The 16,129-nt window shown below is 35.7% G+C and overlaps 1 protein-coding gene across 1 annotated transcript in view; it reads left to right on the plus strand.

Moving 5' to 3' along the window:
• The window catches only part of LOC108685086, a 39,482-nt gene that overhangs the window by 6,495 nt on the left and 16,858 nt on the right, over window positions 1–16,129 (plus strand). The window lies entirely within an intron of this gene.

A 16,129-nucleotide genomic window follows, 5' to 3' on the forward strand; every position in this document is an offset into this window, starting at 1 on the left:
TATATATATAATATATTTGGTTAACTTGAAGAAATTAAATTTTGAATTTGATCAAATTTATGTACATTTAAACGAAAATGCCGCAGTTGCTATGATAGAGCGAAACGGCCGCTGAGTGCGAGGGTTTACACCCACCAATGCAATTCTCGACAGCTAGAACGAGCAGATGCTCCTAGGAATACATTATTCGCATCCAAAACTGCCTGTACTTAATACACCCCCTTTTCAAACGTCTGTAGAAGACGTCCCATTTGCTCGAGATGTTGCGCACACTCCCTTCCTTCTATCGAAATATATCTTAAACAGGATCGCCTCATCTCGACTATAATCTTGGCATTTTATGCCGTTCGGAAATATACAAGCTGAAAAAATTCTAAAATATAGTTGATCAAAAAACTCAAAATACATTTATAATAAACTAGCATAAAATATTTATGTAAATAGGAGAGAAATCTATGAGAAGTATATGAGCTGTTTATTCTGAATTGACTATTTAATTCTGCACGTGTCACGTTTTTAAAATTGTTATTAAGATACATCGCATCAGTTCGTATCCGTATCCCGTTTGATTACCGCGTCACGCAAAAAACCCATCGTAATTTCCATCGTACCATAATTCGACGCACCTCGCTTCGAAAATAAGTCGCTTAAACGTATCTCGTCTCGCCTGTCCATAGAAAGCATGGATCTCTTAAATGAAAAAAGAAAGTGCAATGACTCCGTATTATTTCTCGCACCTTTTCACCTAAGCGTATCGCACGTACGTACATATGTTTATGTGACCGAATAAACATGTAAATCGCGCAATCTCTTCCTTTTTTTATAATCGGTGTCCGGCCGGCTTGATTTGTCGCGTGCCTGCTTTGGGACCACCTGCCCCCGAAAAAAGTTACCTGTTAACAGTGCACCGGTAACCGACACTGATGGGACCTTACGATTTGCCTCTCTTCTTCACACAGGCCCGAGCAGCCTACGGGCGACTGATTCCACCGATCGCAACTCATACGGCAGAGTAGCGGCGATCGTCATGAACCGAAAGTGCGACAGAGGCAGAAAAGAGAGTGCCAATTATTATAATGAGGATTTTTCCATCGACGACACACGAACGCGATAATTATTAACTGTTTTAATTCATGCACCTGATCGATATATATCATTTATTATATCCTCGAAAATAAAAACTTCTCTCTGAGACCAATACTTTTCAGTTTCGTGTAGAAAAAACCTGGACTTCAAAAAAAATTCATTATCAACATTTATATACGGAAAACTATTTTCTCTAATCAGCGGTTCAAGGGAAACATTTTGGAATTCAGATCATCATTAATCATTTCTAAATAGCTTTTTCTCGTTCTTTTTCTTTCTTTCAGCTCTTCCTTTTATGTTCGTTTGCAAAACTTGCGCTTGCATTGCAGTGCAACGCGCTTCTCGATGACAACTTTGCGTATCGTTGTTTCCGCGGTGTATAGAAATTGGTACGGACAAGGTGCAACTATGACCGACCACGCGTTTGTCCATAAGGCTTACATAATATGTCATCGAGAGCTCAAGCATGCGATATCAACTGGTATAAACTGGTATCATCCCAGCCAGCTGCGGCATCATCTTAAGATCTGAATAGAACAGCCGAAAGTCTGCTGATATACTATTACTTGTCGCTTTTCTGCGATATGTTTAGAAACCTTTTTATCGATTCCCTCTTACTCACAAATACATAACACATAAAATGGTTCCAAGAATTCCATTATGACGTATCAGGTACGACAACTCTTTTCTTCAAGAACATATCGAAACACTTAGAAAAAATTTTCTATTTTTTATTTTTATTAATCGTAATGATCAATTATCATTTTATACTCGATTTAAAAAACAGAATTAGAGCAGAATTTCGTATATTATTTCGGAATTAAAAAAATGTATTGTATTTAATTTAAATTTAGAGTTTCTGTAGGAGAAACGGTGCATCTGAAAAGAGGAAGGAAGTACTATCTTTAGCATCATGTAAAAAGACTGCAATAGTGTATTTCTCTTTATTCGCGTCTTTCTTCAATTATTCTACTGTCATAAAGTGACGTTACATTTATGAAGAAATCTGAAAAATTATAAACTTTATCGACGATCTTCATTGCTTTAAGCTTAATCTTCCGAGATCTGAGGCTTTAAAGTTCCAAGCGAATTTTAAATTTTAAATTATTCTACCTCAAACTTAGATAAAAAAAGTAAAAAACGTTTCGAATTATATCATCGTAAAATGAATTCTTTAATTGAAAGAGTGTTTTCTTAACATTTTTTTCAGATTTTTTAGAGCAAAAAATCCTTTGAAAAACACAGTGCCTAGGTTGAACTAAGAAAGCAATGAAAAAAATGTTTACCATGAAGGGTTACAAAAAATTAGATAAGGGAATATTTTAAGACTCTTTAAAGGACTCTTTTTAGAAATGTTTCTCTCCAGAAACTCATGTTCCAGATGTTCGATCTCTTATTCGTCAACACTCATTCTCTATTTGCTTCTTAGTCTCCCGTTTTCTTTCTTTTTCTCTTATTATATTTATTTTAAGAACTTCTTCATGGCCGTCTCAAATACGTAAGTTTTAACTCTAAATCGTACTTATATTAAGTCATACGATATATTAATTTTCAATTAGATTTCTGACTGTACATGATTTAATTGCAAATAACACTGTCTTTCTTTCGCTTACTCTTATTATCTTTGGCAGAAATAATTATTTTCTTCGTAATATATATATTTTATTCTTAATCTCTTTTCAATTATTTTCAATAGAATTCTAAATTTTTTCGATTCATTTATCTTATATATGTTTTTCCTAATTTTTCTCCTAAGATACATCTTTTTCCTAAAATACATTTCTCGCTCTTTTTTTCTCTCTCTCTTTCTCCATCTCACTATCATTCACGGTCTTCCTTTCAAAATCTCTGTCTTTGTCTACGTGACCTCTGCCCGGCTGCTCGAAGACACGTGTTTGTTTTAGATACTCGGCCATTGACTTCTCAAGCGCACAGCATCATGTCGGAGTTTTTGGCGGAACGAAAGCATCTCGCGCGTCGAGATCGAAGCCGCTTCCCGTCCTTCGTTTCTACTCGTCGTTCCCACAGCTCAGATTTAATGTTAAACATAGCTGGCCGATTCTGAGTTTCGGGTTAAACGAAAATGCTCTCAATGAAGCGAACTCCATTGAATTTTATTAAATTCTCGACCTGACTCTTCCACATCACCATTTTAAATTTCACATATACGCGAATGTCGACAGAAGATTCATTTGAATTTCCGCAAATTTAGATATTTTAAAATTTATCGAGAAATCGAAATGGCATTTCAACATCACACGAATCGCCACGGCCGAGTGTCCCGTTAATTCCTGTAATTACGACGACGTTTATCATCGATGAAATCTGTCAATTAACATCCAGAGTAACGTCAATAAATTCTGAACAGATAACGTAATCTGAGACTTATGTAATGAGAGAGAGTCTTTCATGTTTCTTACCTTTTCTTTAGACCAGATTGATTCCTCCTTTTCACCAGATTGATTCTCTATAAGAAGTTTTTCTAATTTTCTATTTTTTTCTTAATCAAAATTTCAAAAAATAGAGAGGAAGAGAGAATACCTGAGGATGTTATTGAAAATCTTAAGAGAAATCCGTCCGTCGTTGGTTTCTTTAAAATGTTAATATAAAAGAGATTAAGTGGCCGTTGTGTGCGCGTGTATACGTGTATGAAGAATATAAGTGGACAATGAAACCTCGTTTCTCGGTCAATTTTAACTGGACGTCGGTTTGACAGAAATTTCATTTAAGACTTAATGATCGCGGTATTGAATAAGGAGGGATAAAAGCTCGCGATAAATGATAACAGTTACGGGGTTAAGGGCGAAAGAAAGGTGGAGCACACAATGTCTGGCCCACGTGCGCATAATTGTCAGGTACACGCGGAGAGAAACCCAGGTCTTTCGACAGGTGTCAATGAACCGGTCAACGACGTATCCGTCGGAGGATAAGCGACGAAGAGAAGATGATAGCTCGGGCGGAGGGAGAACGGGCGGGAAAAAAATACGAGCGAGGCTCATTCGCACCTGCCTCGATCGTGCGAGTCGAGCTCACGGTGATTTCACATTTCGTGGTTCGCGAGGCAGACATGCCTCCAAATGCGGCACGAAAACCGATTTTCCACACACGAGAAAAGGCGCTTAAAATCTTGACATATAGCCGCCGCCTGACTACGGAGGAATAGGAAATAAATCACATTACAATGAAGTGAAAAGATCTGAAACGTTCTAAAGAAGTGGAAAAATTAAATGATAAATTAAGTAAAATTAAATTATGTTTTTTAATTTCCTAATGAAAATAAATACGAGGGTTGCATTCAATTCTTAATTATATTATTAATTAGTAATTAATAATATACGAGATAATTATAAAAGCTAAAATATACATTTAATGTGTAAAGAAATATCATATTCTAATATGCAGAAAAAAATTATCATTCGGAGATTCATTCATAATTGTGCAAACACTTGCACAATAGAATCTATCACTCATTTTGAGAAGTAACACTCTTTCTTCATGCACATCTTGCGATTTCACGGAAAGAGGGAGACGAGAGGAAAGAATTATATTCTGTGACTAAAATATTTGGGAAAATTATGATTTTGTGGAATTTTACGTTTTTCAGACGTAAAATGGATCTCTCTACTTGGATCATAATAATTAGATACGCTTTCTCCAAGAATGTATTTCATTCTTTTCAAATTTCAGTGTCTCACAGTAATTATTTTATTATATTTTATTACAAGTTGTTCTCGTTTAGCATCGTGAGTAGGACTAATGACAATATTTTATAAATATTCCGTCATTATTTTTCACTATTTATCTAACTCATTCTTTAATAAGTATGCTTATTTTAGATTTATATATAAATGCTTTTCGTTTTACTCTTATTTACGTTAATTATGAAATTTTATTTTATTTATTTTATTTTAATTTTACACAGCAGCTAATGAAGAATCCGATAGCAATTTTTTTAATCCCTTCAGACCTGATTTTAATGGATATTAAAAGAAATGTTTTTAAATCAATTCAAAAACACTTTAATAAATAATACTAAAAAATTTAATTTTCTTTCCAAATTTTGAACATTTTTTTAAATATGTACAAATGTTATTATGTTTATCTTAGATGATATCAATAAAATTAAGTAATTTCAATGAATTCTTGATGTATTGTATCTGAAGGAATTATTTTATGAAAAAAATAAATAATAATATGGAAAAACTTGTAAAGAAATCGCGTCATATTAGACGATAAAAAACATGATAATTTTTCCGCTTAAAATGGAAAATAAATCATAGGGATTTTTGTCATAATTTAATTCTTGATTAATGATAAGAAAAAGAGTTAACTTCCTTGAAAATATGTGAGAATAAAATAAAAATCATGGAGATTTTAGAAGAAAAACGAGAGTCGATTTATACAAAATATATTTATACAAAATATAATAATTGGCAATAAAATAAAACCAATTTAGATGTGACTATCTTAAATTAAAATGTGCTGAATTGGAAACGTATCAGCTCATATTCACGCGTAAATTATCGAGTAATCTTAGTAAGAGTGTAATCGAGTAATCTAGGTAGTAGATAAACGATAAAGAATTCCGTGAAACTCATTATTTGTCTAATTAGATTAAAGATATAGCGCATACATTTCATGTGTTACACGTCGCTGATTTAAGATAAAAGTTAACAAATCGATCTATCCATCGATGAAAATCACGTATCGCGTACCCAAACTATACTATCAAACTGTCGCGACGCGAGGTGATACGATGCCTGATGCTAAGCAGAGAACCGTGTTCTCTTCGGTGCGAGAGGAGGACGGCAGTCCGCACGTCGAGAAAAATTACATCGGCACACCGCCATTAATCTCCGAACGAGCGGATATTATTTTAATTCTCAAGTCTCGGGCCGAGTCTCTTCCGAGAAACACCGGCCTTTGTCCCAGCCGGCTGCCTAGAAAGAAAAGTGACCGAGTGATTTAATCTACGAACGAACGAACGAACGAACGAACGAACGAACGAACGAACGAACAGCGCGACCCTGGACTCCTCTTCTGATGCTCGCGCTCACTGTTTCCTCCTCTCTTATCCTCTCCTCTCCTCTCCTCTCGTCCGCCCGCCATCGGCGAGATTCGTTTTTGCTCGCCGAATTTGCGACGGCGGCGACGGAGTGCTTGAACGCGGGATCGTTTCTCGGGAAAAGTCGCGACGAACTTCCTCCGTTATTAAGAGCCTTTTAGTGTTCGCGACATTGCACTTAATAATGTTGAAGAACGTGGTACTTTGAAACCTGCTACAATTTCATTCAATAATTCAATGGACCGACATTTTTCAAAGCTTTTTAGATAATTGAACATTGCTTTCGCAAGCACAAACATGTGCAAACTTATTATTTCAAAATCAAGCATATTTTGCAAAATATCTGCTAGATCTTAATCTAGGTAATAAAATTCTTTATTTTCTGAAACTCAATTCACTTATATACTAGTTTACAGAGTTTTCTGCAAGAGTACATATTTCTAAGATAACTTTCGATGCTGCAGCATAGTCTGCATTGAAATATATATTTCCATTAGGTCCAGAAAATGTTGAAAATGTAAGAAAAGATATTTTTTTCAATATTATATAATAAAGTTTTGAAATTAAAACAAGTCAAAAGTATTGAGCATTTAATTATTATTTTTTATAAGAAATTTGGATCGATTTCACATATTAAAATACAGCAGTAATCGTCTAGCCTGTTTTCGTCTCAATATCGTCCTCTAATAACGTTTCTCAATTATCATCCTGGTAGAAACGTTCGACTTACTCAATAAAGCCTGCTCGTCGCACTCAAATTATTCGGAAAGAAATCCCATATTTTAAAAATTCGACCTGATGGAATTTTTCTAACGACAGATTCGGACTAAAATATGCTTAAGAAAACGTTGTTTTCTTTTCTTGCATTAAAATTTGTAAATTAGTGTATCTAAATTAAATTATCTCAAAGTTAGAAAAATAATCATTTACCTATATTTGTATCATTGGAAATAGTATTCATTCGGAAATAGTAATAGGAGTCCTTGAAGAAACAGAAATCGATATAATCTCCGGGTTTTCCTTTCGTTAAGATTGATCAAACGTAGGAAACGGAGTTATTTATACGCACGTTCGTGCATATGTCCTTTCCATTTTCGATAATCGTAAAATATTACCGCCCGAACAGATAACTTGCTTCACAAAAAGGCACCGCCTTACTACATTCAGATAAAACGAATCCAGAACCAAGAATACAATACCACTGAGCAATATGCGCTCATGTAGTGCGTGCACGTATAACATGCGTGTGTATACGTCAAGTGCGTGTTTGCCCTCCCTTCATTCTTCGCTACGCGGCCGTGAAACGCACATTCGTAACGGCCCGAAATTCTGAACTTTGTACACTGCCAGATAAAGGCCGTTATCTGCGCCTCCGCGCGCACAACTTTCATTGACGAACGTACTTTGGAAGTCATCGGATCTACATGACGAAATCTAAAAACGTATATTATGTTCTGACGTTGTAAGAGACACATGGGAAAAAAATTAATTGGGTGGTACAGCAAACCTATAATTTACTACGCGAATTCACCATCGATAACTGAGAAGATTTGATGGTTCAACAATCGAATTAATGTTATTCAGCTGTCAACTTTGCTATTTTAACATAGAAAATTGTCTGTATATTGCTGTAGATTTGTTGAATTAATGAAGTTTTCAGCTGTGTTTTTTTTCGTACAGGTAAACAGTAAAACCGCGTAAAAAAAATAATTTTTTATTTTATTTGTGTAGTGTTTTAACACTACGTCAACATTTATTCAGATTATTAGATAGGAAATTATAGAAAAGATTAAACATCTAAAATTATCTATTTAATTAGATGAAAAAGACAGAAAAACTCAATTTTTACTCCAGTCATCACAATGATAATAATTTTTTAACAAGTTTCTTTTATTCGTTAAAAATAAAATTGATAAAATTATATTTGATGAGACATTTTTCTGGCACATGATATATATTCGTTCTTTTAACAGTGACATATCATTTTTGAACGACGAGCGGTGACTTGTATATAATCAGCATGAACGGTGCAATGTTCTTCATATTACGATGTAATTTATCACATGATGCAATGGCCTTCTCAATTTCATCGAAATTAATCACCGCGATGAAAATATCGCTCGACCATTGCATTGAGATACAATAATGTTCGGGAATAAATAACGATTAGGGAAGTGCATCATAAGTGCGTTGCATCGATCGAACTCTCCTTCTTCGTCTCTCGATGCGGCAACTTTTTTCAGAGAATAAGCAATATTCATGAATTAAAATACGATCGTCCTTAGCCTTTCGTGACTTTGAACATTTTGAGAAATGATATTACAAAATAATTAACACTAATATCGAAATAATATATTGAATTTTTAATAACAATTTTTAGAACAATTTTCTCTTAGAGAAATATCAATATTAGTATTAATTTAACATCGAATTGTGTACAATTAACTGATATGTTGAATGTAAAACTGTCGCTTCTAGCAAAATATCGAAACTACATTTGATAATGCTTGCTGTTTGAAAGCCGGATGCAGCTCGTTTTTGATCGATAAAACCAAGGACGCCCCGTCCAGGCTCGCACGTTTAGAACATCCTAAATTTGCTTTGCGTAGAGGGCCGTTTGTATTCAACCCCTTCAATATTATTCAACCTGAAAACCTCATTTTTATGGAACTTTACGTAAATTACAAAATATTACAAAATATTTACAAATTAAAATTATTACAGTCAACAAATCGAAATAGAAAAATTCACATATTAAGGATTATATTACCCTTATATGTTTAAATACTACAATTTTAAATGAGGTGAAGGAATTGAAAACATAGAAGGGTTAACCCCACATAAACAGTTACGGAAGAGGAAATAATTAGTTCACCAAAGCAGAGAGAATGTAATTGACTTAGTAGACCATAGCGCATATTCATATTTCACATTAAATACTAAAATGGGATATAAATATACAGTGTTTATTCAAATAATTTTTGTGTTTCGATGGAATAGATTCCGTTAGAAAACATGAATAATGTAGTAAAGGAGATAAAATATCAGATTAAGTGTCGAGTGTGCTGTCGGATGTAACAGTATAATTTATGAGTTAAAAGTGAGGAAAAATACTGTTCTGATTTGTACGGGCAAATATAAATTATTTTAGATAATTATAAATTAAACACTTAAATTTATAAAATTCTATAGTAATATTATAAATAAATTTACTATAATTAAAATAATATACATACGTATTATAACTTTATGACTAATACAATTATTTATCTCCATTATGACCGATACAATTTTATACAATGTTACGACAAAGTCATATCGTAATGCCTGTTCTGACAATAAGATCGCAAGTCGTAAGCCGTAAGAAATTGGCCAATCACAGTTGAATATGACAAAAATAATCGATCATGGTTGGTTAATTTCTTACAGCTTCCGATCATATTGTATAAGGCTTGTATACAAGTTCAAGGCTTATTTTAGCGGCGTTAATGAAATATGAACTAGTTAATTAATGATAAAGCTGGGCATTTTACATTTGCCGCGCTTTTCTGCGCGGATTCTCAGTCAGGACCTATCTTAACGTGCGTGGGCCCATTCGCTTCTTTCGGCAAACTAACCTACCCGTCTAAGTAATCCATTGTGCTCCTCGTGTTCTCTTTGTACGACCGCTCTCACGGTGAGGGATCAGCGCGAGGGTTAGAGGAACATAACGATGAAAGAGAGAGAGAGAGAGAGAGAGAGAGAGAGAGAGGGGCAGGAAAAGATGGACAGAGAGAAAAAGAGAGGAAGAGAAAGAGTGAGTGAGAGGGTGTGAGGATGCGGGAGATAGAGGAAAGAGGCGGGATCGAAAACGCAGGAACGAGAAAGAGGAGCCACAAGGCCAACCGAGTTCTAAACGATTCCTCTTGCTTTACGCTTCTGCCGCACTGTGGAAATTGACTAACTAGCCCACTTATATTTACAGTGAAATTGTCGGTAGAAATTTTTCGAATGCAAAATTCTAATAATTTCATTTTCTTGAACTATATGATGGGACAGTAACTGAATTTTTAGACTCGTTATGAGAAATTATAAATTCCTTGAAAAAAATCACAAATAATTGTAATTTTAACTGATTCTGTGATTTCTAACATATGTATATGTATAATATTTTGTGTACTATACAGTACTGATATTCTTTTTAATAAATCCTGACTTTGATCTTTTGAAGTATGATTGGCCATTTGCTTCGATATTAAAAGCTTCGAAGTTTCGCAGAATCAAAATTATACAGTTATTAATTTAATACAGCAAATTTATTTTTATAAAAAATATATAAAAAAATATACATATTTATGAATATGTTTCCATTTTTTCTATGCATATTATCATCTATTTTCGTGTGTATAACTATCTATCATATAAAACGCTGAAGGTTTTTTTTCTTATTACCCTGTATTTTCTGAAACCACGCGACCGGCTGTACAATTTCATTCTCAAATAATTCTCATCTTCAAAATGCATAACGTTTCCATGCTGATCTTAAAGACCATTTTCGAGGAAATGAATTACTACATTCTTTCCTCTCGAGCCCATCGTTTTTTTTATAACGATTATTTATTACTTCGTCATTTTTCTTGCATGTTGATCTGTCCCGGAACAGTTCTATCAATTCTCAAATAATTACGTAATATACGAATATTCAAATACATGATTAAATATAAAACCATTATACATGATAAAACCATTTGGAAATGCCTTTCAAAATAATAGAACGTGAAAGTTCAGTAAGCAATTATCTCGAGAAACAACAATTCTTCTATTTATTTCTAACAAGCTGAAAAAATAAACAGATAGAGCTCTCGTGCATTTATCAACTTAGTCGCGTCAGTTTCCATCATTTTCCCGATATGCCGTTCTTATCAATTCATGTTACATGGTACGTCGCGTGAGTCATGGCTCGTGAAAGGATTTCCGTGGGACTGAGGAGACAAGTCGAGCGGTAACCCAATAGTAATTTATGTACCTAACCGTGCCAACCGCCGTGTCCACGGCATCGGTATTCAGCATCGGCCTGGAATGCGCAACAGGAACCTGTTCTCATTCCCATTCTCATTCTCGTTCCCGGCGCAGCGCTACCCAAATATTTCATTACGTCCCCGTAGAGCCGATGTACTCTGGGCCCTCTTCATCCTATCTCCCTTCATTTCTAACATCTCCTTGTCTTTCCCCTGTAGGAATATTGTCAGTGTTATGTCATTCAATAATATATTTTTATTTAATGTATCAAAATAATTCAACTGAAATATAACCTGAACACACTAATCTATGAGAATTAATGAATAATAATAACAACATATACATATAAACCATATCACAAAATCTCAAACGAGATAAAAAAAAGACACGAAATAATTTTTACAAAATGAGATAATTATTGCGATTTTACTAAAAATATATTTTTCGAAAAAAAATTAAATATCATTTTTTTTTTAAAGTAAAAGTAATTTTTGAATTTGAACCAATCAAAAGTGGAGTTAGACTCGTCGAAATGAATGACTACCGGATAACCTTCTCGTCATTATCAGCGAGATAGGAAACCGCTGACGCTATATTCCGGATGTACTTTCGGGATCTACCTTCATCTCTTAGAATCGTGTCTTATACGAATAATCGACATAGTGAGACTAAAGAACGGTGCATAATAGCTGATATTTAATATCGTAGATACGTTTGATCCTGTTTGTCACTCTACACTTACGTTTACATTTGGCCCTGCAGCCATAACATTATCTTTTAGCGATTAATTTTAAGATGTGGCTTTGTATAATTAATAGATTATTATTTAACAAATAGATTTATTCGCAAATCGTAAAAATTGAATGTTACACATATATCGAATAATTAATTCGATATTTAAATTCAAAGATATATATGTATGTACAGATTTTGATATTATGTATTTATATTTTACATATATTTCTTTCTAATTATAAATTCTGCGAAAGCTAATAAGTTACAAAATTTTCAATTCGTATTTCATTCAATATCCAAAATATATCTTTGTAGGCTTTCTTAGACTTTACCGTATAAAAAACTTGAAATCTCGCGCGAGTTTCGTTCTCGAAAAATACTTGAGAAGGTTTGCTCATTCAAAATACGGGGGCGATAAAGAGGGTTAAAAAAAAGAAAGAGAGAAAAAAATGAATGAATATATATTAAGTAGAGGTTACACGGTAATTCTACTACGTCCGGATAACGCGCCGAAATTTGCTGCTAGCTTGCTCTAGCCTAACCCTAACTGGCAAAGAAGAAGACGAAGAAGAAGAAGAAGAAGAAGAAGAAGAAGAAGAAGAAGAAGAAGAAGAAATGGACTCACCTACCTGGCGACTCTGCTATGCCGCGTTGTAGGGAAAAGAAGGGCAGGGCAGGCAGTGCGGGGTAAAAGAGCGAGGGATGAGAGAGGGACAGGGTAGAAGGGAGAGACAGTCACAGCGTGTACTAAGGAGACCTTGAAGGCTGCTGGCCGGGTGCCCAAGTCTAGTGCTGACCCACTATAAAGGCACTTGCCATCTTGCTCATACGTCAGGATCACTGCCTAGCACCCTCTCCCTTGGGAGAGAGCGCCTGCTAACCTACTACTCTCCTGCCCGCGCTCTCACTTCGTTCACCGCATATACATACACCGGCTCGGCTCGACTACGAAACCCGCTTCCAGACTCGGACCACGAGAATTTAGAAGCTCCTCTGAAACGAGAGCCCCGCGCTCCATCTCGCTCCCATCTTCTTGGCCCTTCCTCGTTCCTTCTTTCACTCGTCGTCTCGTACTCCATGATCCCCTGCTCGCTACCTTCACGATCTCGTTTTCACTCCCTCTTTTTAGCTCCTCTCCTTTTCTCTTCCTCTCTCTCTCTCTCTTCTCTCTCTTCTCGTACAGTCCTCCGTCCCTCGCTTCATCCCCTCATGGCCCTTCTCCGAATACCCGTCTGCCCTCTTCACGTCGTGAACTACCACGTGTAATTCGCCCCTTCTGTGTAGTATTTCTTCTTTTAGTTCCTCTCTTACTCTTTTACTCCGTCTTTCTCTCTTTTTCTCTTCAGTGCTCTCTTCATCTCTCTTTTCCTCACTTTCTTTTCCTTTTCTCTCGCTCTCTTTCGTCTACTCTAACACAACACATGCGTTGAGGAAAGAGAGAAGAAAAAAGAGAGAGAGAGAGAGAAAGAGAGAGAGAGAGAGAGAGAGAGAGAGAGAGAGAGAAAGAGAGAGAGAGAGAGAAAGAGAAAGAGGGTGTACACGTTTTGGAGGGAGTAGTACCATCTAGCATAGCAACTGCTGTTTCTGCATTTCTTCGCAGCGCGCCCCATACGAGATGCCGGTATATTTTAAGCGTATAACGGGTGTCCCATCGTCAAAACGAAGAGTCGGAGCTTTCCCGGAAGTTCGTGAGCATTTATGAACCAGTTCAGAGAGACGCTTTCATAATCATTCTTTATTTTCATCCAAGAAAACTCATATTCAATTTAATTTGCTTAAATGCCTACATATACACAGATGAAGGAATAATTTTTTATATTATAGATTTTTGTGCAGCATATTAATGGATGAGGTAGATGAAAGACATTTATTGCACCTAAGAATCATAAAATTTTAGAATTAGATAGACTATGTTACATATACATACATAGTACGTATAATATTTAATATTAGTGTTCTGTAACTGCTACTAAGTATTTAAGTCGAACAATAAGTTAATATTAGTTATTATAATAATAACTTTATTTGAAAAATAAAAAATCGTTAAGAAGCTTTACATCTTTATTAAAAAAAAAATCTTATTAATTATTATACATTTTATTATACTTTTTATTTGATCTGTTTTATATTATACAAAATCTCCAATATTCTCTATATAATATAATAAATTCAATTTAAAAGAGAACTGTTTATATTTAACTTTGTATCATTCTTAACATCGCACTTCAATATCGATGATATGAACGTAAAGTTTTTAATTACACATTTACTAATTACACAATTCAAGTACATTACCACATTATCTTGTTTCTCTCGTACAGTATTGAAATTTTCTGCTTCATTTTAGCGTCTGTCTTAGTATCATTGTTACCGCGTTGTGTGTTATACATATATATTTATATTTATTCCTATATCTGTGCATTGTGATCAGTGCCGTCGTGTTTTGTTGTACTTGAGGCGCTTCTCAAGCCCCACTTTAGTAAACGTAATGGCAGAGTTAACCCCGCTCGCGCTGGTGCAATCTCGTCCCATCTTTACGGCACGTGAAATCGGGCGTAAAATGCGCGGCGTATTTAACGCGGCATAAGAATCGAATTAAAACCTCGTCAGGACATACCCCGAACTTTGTACCTCTCTCATTCTCTCGCCACCGAATTGGCTTTCGCATGAAACCTGTTAGCTACGCGGTCGAGCACACTCGTCTATATAGGTACACTTACGAATATTATTACTGACGGAGCAGAGTTCGCGAGGGGAGAGACCTGACACGAGACATACTAAGTAGCCATTTAGATAGCCACTCCTTTCCTCTCGTCCATCTACTGCTCTTTATCCCGTTCTCTCCCACTGTCGAACGAATGACTGTAAAGGAGAGAGAGACACGCGAGCACGCCATTTTTCTGCTGGCTCGCGCATTCTCCTTATTTCGTTTCATATTCCTATACTTTTAATTCATTCGCATTCTCAAGCCGGCTCCTCGTCCAGCCACGACGTATGCATACTCTCATTGTATTGAGCGTAGCATCTAATAGAATCTATGCGAAACGAGTTCACCACTTGACCCACGCCGTTATATCGCACGAGAAAATCTAGTCTCGAAGAACTTTGTTTAGATGCGGAACGTTTAAATTCAAGGAAGTATATTTTTATTCATAGATACGAGTCTCGCGAAATTGATTAGAATTAAGACAGCTCATAATTATAAAAATCTTGATTACTTATGATTTTAATAGCAATTAAGTGATGTCTTACTATACTATAATAATTAATAATATAGTTATATTATATATGATTGACGAGACGACGAGTACTGAGGGTGGTAAACGAAGTGGTAGTTCGATTCTGACAGGCGTTCTCCTTCGATTAAAATTTAAATGGGCACAATCATAAGAGCTGACACCGAAGGCACCTCAATGGATCCGCTTAACGAGCACTACGTCGAGCGACCGTTCGGCGCGAGAATGATTCGCGAATCTATTCTTCTCGCGATTCGCGCGGTGAGGAACCGGTCATGGGAAATTAGATGGGCTTGACCGGTAAACGACACCTGGCACGTAGGAAACGTAAGGAAATACTTGTGTGTGCCGTATATACGCTGCTCTACAATCTTCCTTCTCTCTCTCCCTTCCTCTCTCCCTCTCTCTCTCTCTCTCTTTCTCTCTTTCTCTCTCCCTCCCTCCCTCCACCCTCTCTTTCTTTCTCTCTCTTTTCCAACTATCTTTCCCTTTCTCCTTCTTTCTCGCGAACTACGAAATGTGTCCGGCAGTTCACATAACCTTTTGATCCTGATTAGAATATGAGTGAGGTGTAGCTATGGTGATATAGCTTTCGGCTAGATTAATGCCAGCCGCGATTTTTGCACCGTTACCGCACACGTGCACACCGGAATCCGGAAGCGACCGCGCGGCGGAACCGGTGTGGTGTCCGACCGCATATGATTTTCCATGGGAAAAGTCTCCCATCTCTCCTCGTTTCGTTCGCGGGGTCAGAGGTCGAGGCTCAAACAGGTTGTACACTGACCCATTGATCCAATTCTGCTGTTCGACTTGAGACGCATGAGAAAATCGCAATGAAAATATTTAATTGTACTTTTATCAAAATTTATATGGCAGTAGCAGTGGAAGAATTAAAGTTTAATTGAGAACTAATTGTAAGCTAATATCAGTAAAAGTTTGTCTCATCGATGTAATTCTTTTGAATTTTTATAACAACATTAACGTTATTAATAAAAAAAATAATATATAT

The sequence above is a fragment of the Atta colombica genome, unplaced genomic scaffold, assembly GCF_001594045.1.
Source record: "Atta colombica isolate Treedump-2 unplaced genomic scaffold, Acol1.0 scaffold146, whole genome shotgun sequence".
Classification (NCBI taxonomy): Eukaryota; Metazoa; Arthropoda; class Insecta; order Hymenoptera; family Formicidae; genus Atta; species Atta colombica.